We start from the raw sequence: 7,533 nt of genomic DNA on the forward strand, positions 1-7,533 counted from the left end.
GCCCTTTTTTGTTTATGTTGCTTATAGAACTCTTCCATGGCAAGAAACTTTTTCAAAGACCCACAGCTACTAAGTGGCTGGGCTGAGACTCAGGATCAACCATGTCTGACTCCAAAGCCCATGCACCTCCATAGATCACACTATGATGCTAAAGTAGCTGCCACAGACCCTTGAAATCCTGGATAGTGACACTTCTATGATAGAATCAAGATCCCCTTTAGATTTGTGGCTATATAATACTGTTTGTTATTGGGAATAAGCCGCTCAAGAAATTGCAGAAGCACACGGTGGCTCACACCTGTAATCCTAGCACTTTGGGAGGCGGAGATGGGAGAATGACATGAGCTCAGGAGTTCAAGTGCAGCCTGCACAACATAGTAAGATCCTGTCTCCATGAAAATAATGTGAAAATTAGCTGGACATAATGGGGCAAGACTGTAGTCCCTGCTACTTGGGTGACTGGGGCAGGAGGATTACTGGACCCTGGAATTTGGAGGCTGCAGTGAGCCATGATTAGTTACACCACTGCACTCCAGTTGGGATGATAGAGTGAGACTCTGTCTCAAAAAAAAAAAAGAAGAAAAGAAGAAATTGCAGACACAATTTTAAAAGACATAGAATAATTTGGGAAAACGGCTGAGGAATAAGTTTATGAAATCAAAGTCCAACAACACATTATGTATTTTTCATCATAGAAAAAAAATTTGAAAACTTTTAAAAGAAAAAAACTTTAGGGAAACCAAATTTAACAGAGTTTAATCAAGCAAAGTCTGATTTGCAAATCAGGCAGCCTGTGGGTCCAGAGTAGGCTCAGAGAGACTCTAGTACAGCCAAATGGTGGAAGAAAGAAGATTTATGGACAGAAAAAGCAAAGTGACATACAGAAAATGAAAGTGAGATACAGAAAATGAAAGTGAGATGCAGAAACAGCCAGATTGGTGACAGCCTGGGATTTGCGTCATTTGAACAAGATTTGAACAGTTGATATTCTTTTAGTGGCAAAAACACAGTGGTTGGTACAAGAATGGGTTACAGTCTATTTATGTATCCAGTTAGGTTTCAGTTTACTATGTACAAAAAAAAACCCTATTAATCAAAATTAAACACAATAGGTCAGGTGTGGTGGCTCACGCCTGTAATCCTAACACTTTGGGAGGCTGAGGCAGGCAGATCACTTGAGGTCAGGAGTTGAATTTTCAGTTTGATTATGTCACATTTAGCATGAGTGACTCCATTTTGGTTTGATTCGGTATGTTTGGGCCTAGTGCACAAGCGCAGTCTGGAATAATGGCCTCTAATATTTTTGTTTTAAAAATTCCTCCCTTTTAGTTAAATTTTCACATAGGTCAAAGTGTGACCAAAACACAGGACCTTAGTGCCACTCTCAATTTTTATCATTTTGGGCTTTTGTCGCTGTTATGTCATTCATAGGTTATGGTGTCCCCATGGTTACCTATGTCTTTGAGTTTTTCTCATTCCAGTTAAAGAGAAACCATTTGACATTCTAGAGATGACTATATGCAAATGCTCATAACTTTTAAAAGAATACAGTGCAGTAGGGAGACACTATTTTGACTTTTAAGAGGATAACACCAAAAGTTTCAAGTATGCTTATTAGCCAGGATCCCCATGCACCAATCAACTAAAATTAAATAGATCAAATAATTAAACAGATAAATGGTCTACTCATTTCAACCCAGAAACCTGTTCATTAATCCCCTACAGCTAAATCTCTGATAATACCTGATGTATTTCTCCATGTGCAACTACAGATATTAACAACTACACAGGTACATCTCTGTTCATCCAGTAAGTAATCTAGAAAGATTCTATTATTTAGCACAACTTTAGTAAGAAAATTTAAAGTCTATAGTATAACTGTAGCTTGCATTTATTTATTTTTATTTTTTATTTTATTTAAATTTTTTTTTAATTTCTTAGGAAGACCTCACCCGAAGCATTTATTTATTTATGTATTTATTTATTTTTTTTTTTGAGACAGAGTTTTGCTCTTGATGCCCAGGCTGGAGTGCAATGGCGTGATCTTGGCTCACTGCAGCCTCCACCTTCTGGGTTCAAGTGATTCTCCTTCCTCAGCCTCCTGAGTAGTTGGAATTACATGCATGTGCCACCATGCCCAGCTAAACCGTAGCTTTTAGAGTAGAATCTGCTATAGAGCCTATTATGGGAGATAAATTTCTAATCATTGCCCTATTTACTCTAAAACATGGGAAAAAAAGACCTAACAAATCATGCTCATTTAGAAGAGTAATGGCCTCCTGGCAATGATCCAAACCTATTCTGAATAAATTCTCTTTAACTTATAAACTAGGTTAAGAGAAGTGGACCAGTATTGTTTCTGATATTATGAGGCAGCAAATATCCTTTTAGTAATTATCACCGACATTGGCCCTTCATCTTTTACCTATCAAGATACAAGTATTTTTATTTTTATTTTTTTATTTTATTGTATTTTATTTATTTATTTTTGAGACAGAGGCTCGCTCCGTCGCCGGGAGCCAGGCTGGAATGCAGTGGTGAGACCTCGGCTCACTGCAACCTCTGCCTCCTGGATTCGAGCAATTCTCCTGCCTCAGCCTCCTGAGTAGCTGGGACTACAGGTACACGCCACCACGCCCAGCTAATTTTTGTATTTTTAGTAGAGACGGGGTCTCACCATGCTGGCCAGGATGGTCTCGATCTCTTGATCTCGTGATCCGCCTGCCTCGGCCTCCCAAAGTACTGGGATTACAGGCATGAGCCACCGCGCCCGGCCACAAGCATTTTAATATATAAAATTGGCTGCAAAATCGTCTACATATAAAATTATACCTCATGAGTGCACACGAGAGACCCCTTTTTTATTTCTGTCGTTTGGACAGCCTAAGAAGTTAACAGTGAACTAAGAGTGTCATGAGAGCAGAAATGTTTTATTTTTTGATCTTGTGAAAAAAAAGCTATCTACAACAAAGTTGCCGTCTGCTTTTCAGGAGAAACTTCCCTGGTTAGCTTTACCTTAAGATCTCCTATGGGTTTAAAATTGCAAGAGTTTGGAGGGGCTCTTCTGAGTTGTCAGATTATGAATCCAGGGTTTAAGGTCCTGAAGTCTTGCTGCAGTATAGATGGCAGGCAGAGTCAATCTCTGGGTTCTAGATTATAAAGGGTTTTACTGTCCTCAGTCAGTAGACTACTAAAAGCATCATTTACTTGGTGAAAATATGCTTTGGCATAACACATTAAAGCCTTGCTGCATTTAGTAATATTGGACTTCAGTAGCAGAAGATACATGAGGTTCTATTATGAGATGCATATGCCTTCCAGTGACTATTTTATAAGGGTCAACACCCTTTTTTTCACTTTAAGTGGATCTGATTTTCATCAATCTGCAATTACAAAAGCAATCCAGTCAATTTAGCTAGCTTTTCTCAATACTATTTTATCTGTAATACCTTATTTAACATTTTCACAACTTATCTAGTGAAATAAGTATCTTGATCATCGGAGACTTTTTCACAAATGTCCCATGACAAAAACCTGTTTCCTAATATCCTTTTAGCAACTGTTATAACATCAGCCGTCTTACTTGAGAAAGCTTTTATACTACCAGAAAACATGCATTATAAATTACAAATGAATAAAATCTCTGTATAAATATTTAAATGGCCTATCAGGTAGCAGAAAATGAAGTTTTGATTGTCTTCTGAGTATTGTATGTTTGACAAGCAAATTGTTATAACCTATTCTAGAAATCTAGAATAGTCACCACACACACATACACAATATATATTTCATTTAGATTATATCTTATCTCTTCTTTGATGAATAAGGGAACACAGCATTTTTAATAATGGAAGCTTTAAGAACTCAGGAATGAACAAATGTCTGTTGGCTGTTTAGGTTCTTCATGAGTCCACATTTAACATTAAATTTATGTCCTCTTCAATACCGAGTTTGTTTCTCCAATTTAAGTGCATAGCTTTGGTATCTGGGGTTATCACACGTAATTTGATTTGCACAACAACGTTTATTCAAATGGCATATCTAAAAAATTTAGTGCTGGCTGAGTTAGCATAAGTATGTGGTAGAGTATTTTCCTGATATTCAATTATTTTTTGTTTTGCCTGGGTTAGCAGTTTTATGATTCAGTCTGTTTATTAGAATTATCACAGTCCGTACCCACTTCAAACAATAAGATCCTAAAATGATCAGAAACCTGGTATTCAAGTCTTCTGGGCCCTTTCCATCTTTTCATGAACCTTCTTCACTTTTTTTTTTTTTTTTTTTTTTTTGAGACAGAGTCTGGCTCTGTATCCCAGGCTGGAGTGCAGTGGCGTGATCTTGGCTCACTGCAACCTCCGCTCTTCCTGGGTCCTGGTTCAAGCAATTCTCCTGCCTCAGCCTGCCGAGTAGCTGGAATTACAGGCACACACCACCATGCCCAGCTAATTTTTGTATTTTTAGTAGAGATAGGTTTTCACCATGTTGGCCAGGCTAGTCTTAAACTCCTGACCTCGTGATTCACCATCCTTGGCCTCCCAAAGTTCTGGGATTACAGGCATGAGCCACCACCCCCAGCCTCATGAACCTCTTAAAGACACAATAGTCTAGAATTCTAGAATTTTGCATGCTTTTGAAGTTTTTAGAAAATATATCAGTATTAAACCATTAACGGTGGAAATGGCTCAAAATGGTTATAAAGAAACAAATAAGAAATGTTGATGCTATCTGTGGCCTACAATAATTTATCATAATAACCATAATCAGAACTAATAGCATATACTCAGATATACTGGACTTTTAGAAATTACATATAATTAGGCCGGGTGCAGCGGCGCAAGCCTGTAATCCCAGCGCTTTGGGAGGCCGAGGCAGGTGGATCACGAGGTCAGAAGTTCAAGACCAGCCTGGCCAACATGGTGAAACCCCGTCTCTAAAACAAAACAAAACAAAAACAAAACAAAAGAAATTACATATAATTTTGGAACAAATATTAATAACGTATTTATTAAAATATAATTTAAAGAGGTCAAATATCATTTTTAATTTGACAATGCTTCCCATGTAGTTTCACATATCAAATAATCCTGTTCATCACTCTTTTGGATGCTCCATTGGCCCTCTGTAGCATCCAAGAGTTAGGGGTCAAAAAAAACCAGGGAGTTTTAAACTGAAGTGTGATTTTGGAAAGCCTGTCAAATATATCAAATGGTGAAAACACTTTATCAAAGGAACGGAGGTGGTGGCTCACGCCTATAATCTCAGCACTTTGGGTGGCTGAGATGGGCGGACGATCACAAGGTCAGGAGATTGAGACCATCCTGGCTAACACAGTGAAACCCCGTCTCTACTAAAAGTACAAGAAATTAATGGCCGGGCGCGGTGGCTCATGCCTGTAATCCCAGCACTTTGGGAGGCCGAGGCGGGCAGATCACCTGAGGTCAGGAGTTTGAGACCATCCTGGCCAACATGGTGAAACCCCGTCTCAAAAAAAAAAAAAAAGAAAAGAAAGAAAGAAATTAGCCAAGTGTGTTGGCATGCGCCTGTAGTCCCAACTACTCAGAAGGCTGAGGCAGGAGAATGGCTTGAACCCTGGTGGCGGAGGTTGCAATGAGCCAAGATCGCGCCATTGCACTCCAGCCTGGGCAACAAGAGAGAAACTCCATCTCAAAAAAAAAAAAAAAACTAAACTAAAAAATTTCAGGCAGAGTCTTGTTCTGTCACCCAGGTGAGAGTATAGTAGCATGATCACAGCTCACTGCAGCCTCGACCTCTCAGGCTCAAGCAATTCTTTCACCTCATTTTTACGCTTTTTGGAGAGATGAGTTCTCACCATATTGCTCGGGCTGGTCTCAAAATGTTGGGCTCAAGAAATTCGCCTGCCTTAGCCTCCTAATGTGCTGAGATTGTAGTCATGAGCCCCCCTGCACCCAGCAATTGTAAAATTCTTTTTTTTTTTTTTTTTTTTTTTTTTGAGACGGAGTCTCGCTCTTGTTACCCAGGCTGGAGTGCAATGGCGCGATCTCGGCTCACCGCAACCTCCGCCTCCTGGGTTCAGGCAATTCTCCTGCCTCAGCCTCCTGAATAGCTGGGATTACAGGCACGTGCCACCATGCTCAGCTAATTTTTTGTATTTTTAGTAGAGACAGGGTTTCACCATGTTGACCAGGATGGTCTCGATCTCTTGACCTCGTGATCCACCCGCCTCGGCCTCCCAAAGTGCTGGGATTACAGGCTTGAGCCACCGCGCCCGGCCCAATTGTAAAATTCTTAATTTAATTTTGATTTTGCTAGATATTACTTGTTGAATTTACTTTAGTCAATGATTTATATTGCTATTTACAACGCTCAGAAAATACTATCTCCTGGGTAGTATTTTAGGCCTAAACCCTTTTCATTTAAAATAATTGTCTGGTGTTTGAAAATAATGGGTATTTTATATTTACTGGTGTATTTTATTTATTACTGTACCAAAAATACAACCAATGCCAAATTATTCAAACTTTCTTTTTTAGAAGCACCAGAGTCCGTGAGGCATTTTATTTATAAATATATGTATTACATCCCTAGAAAAAGAATCCCAGGATTTTCCCTCCTGTGTGTTTTCGCCTTACTTCTTCATGGTCCATGATGCCAGCTGAGGTTGTCAATACAATGAAACCAAACTGGTGGGACGGAAGCAGATTATTCTGCCATTTTTCTAGATCTTTGAGTTGCACATTAAATCTGGGGCTGATCACACCACACTTGTTTAGCCTGCCTGTGAGGCTCACAACAATTTTCCCAGCTCTGTGATCATCAGTGATTTCAAATTCGCCAATGTAACCATGCTTCATCATCACAGTGAGAAACCGGACGATGACTTTGGAGCACGGCCTAATAAGCACCTGGCATTCGCCTCTCTTTTCGGCATTGTTGATGCTCTTGAGAGCATCAGCCAGGACATTCATGCGCACCATTGTGGCGGCACGGAAAGATGGCGGAAAGAGGACAGGAGGGGAGAGTGCACGGAGTTATGGGCCAAACTTTCTAATAAAGTTATTTAACATTATGCTCATGCAGTTGTTGCATACCAAAAGATTTAATTTCTATAATTACATTAATGGCTTTAAGTAATGGTCTATAATTACATTAATGGCCAGAAGTGAAAATGTGATAGAGGCTAGAAAAGAAAGTAGATGAAGAAAGAAAAAATGTTGATCAAAGTGTACAAAGTTTCACTTGGAATAAGATTGAGTGATTGCACAGAATGATTGCTATAATAAATAATAATGCATTCTATATTTCAAAATTGCTATAAAGAGATCTTATATGGGCCGTGCATGGTGGCTCACACCTGTAATCCCAGCAACTTGGGAGGCTGAGGCGGGCAGATCACCTGAGGTCAGGAGTTTGAGACTAGCCTGGTCAACAGGGTAACACCCTGTTAAAAAAAAAAACAAAAAAAAAAAAAAAAAAAAGAAAGAAAAAAAGATATTTTATATGTTTTTGACACAAAAATATCCTAAGTACGTGAGGTGATGAATTCTTTTTTTT

The 7,533-nt window shown here is 39.1% G+C and overlaps 1 pseudogene across 1 annotated transcript; it reads right to left on the reverse strand.

Annotated features, from left to right (window-relative positions):
* Nucleotides 1–6,516: 6,516 nt before the first annotated feature.
* LOC116545657 lies at nt 6,517–7,011 on the reverse strand (annotated as a pseudogene). The gene has a single exon (XR_004266392.1). The product of XR_004266392.1 is annotated as a 40S ribosomal protein S15a pseudogene (transcript).
* Nucleotides 7,012–7,533: the final 522 nt, after the last annotated feature.

This window comes from Sapajus apella, unplaced genomic scaffold (genome assembly GCF_009761245.1).
Source record: "Sapajus apella isolate SASKATOON/1434 unplaced genomic scaffold, GSC_monkey_1.0 scaffold320, whole genome shotgun sequence".
Taxonomy (NCBI): domain Eukaryota; kingdom Metazoa; phylum Chordata; class Mammalia; order Primates; family Cebidae; genus Sapajus; species Sapajus apella.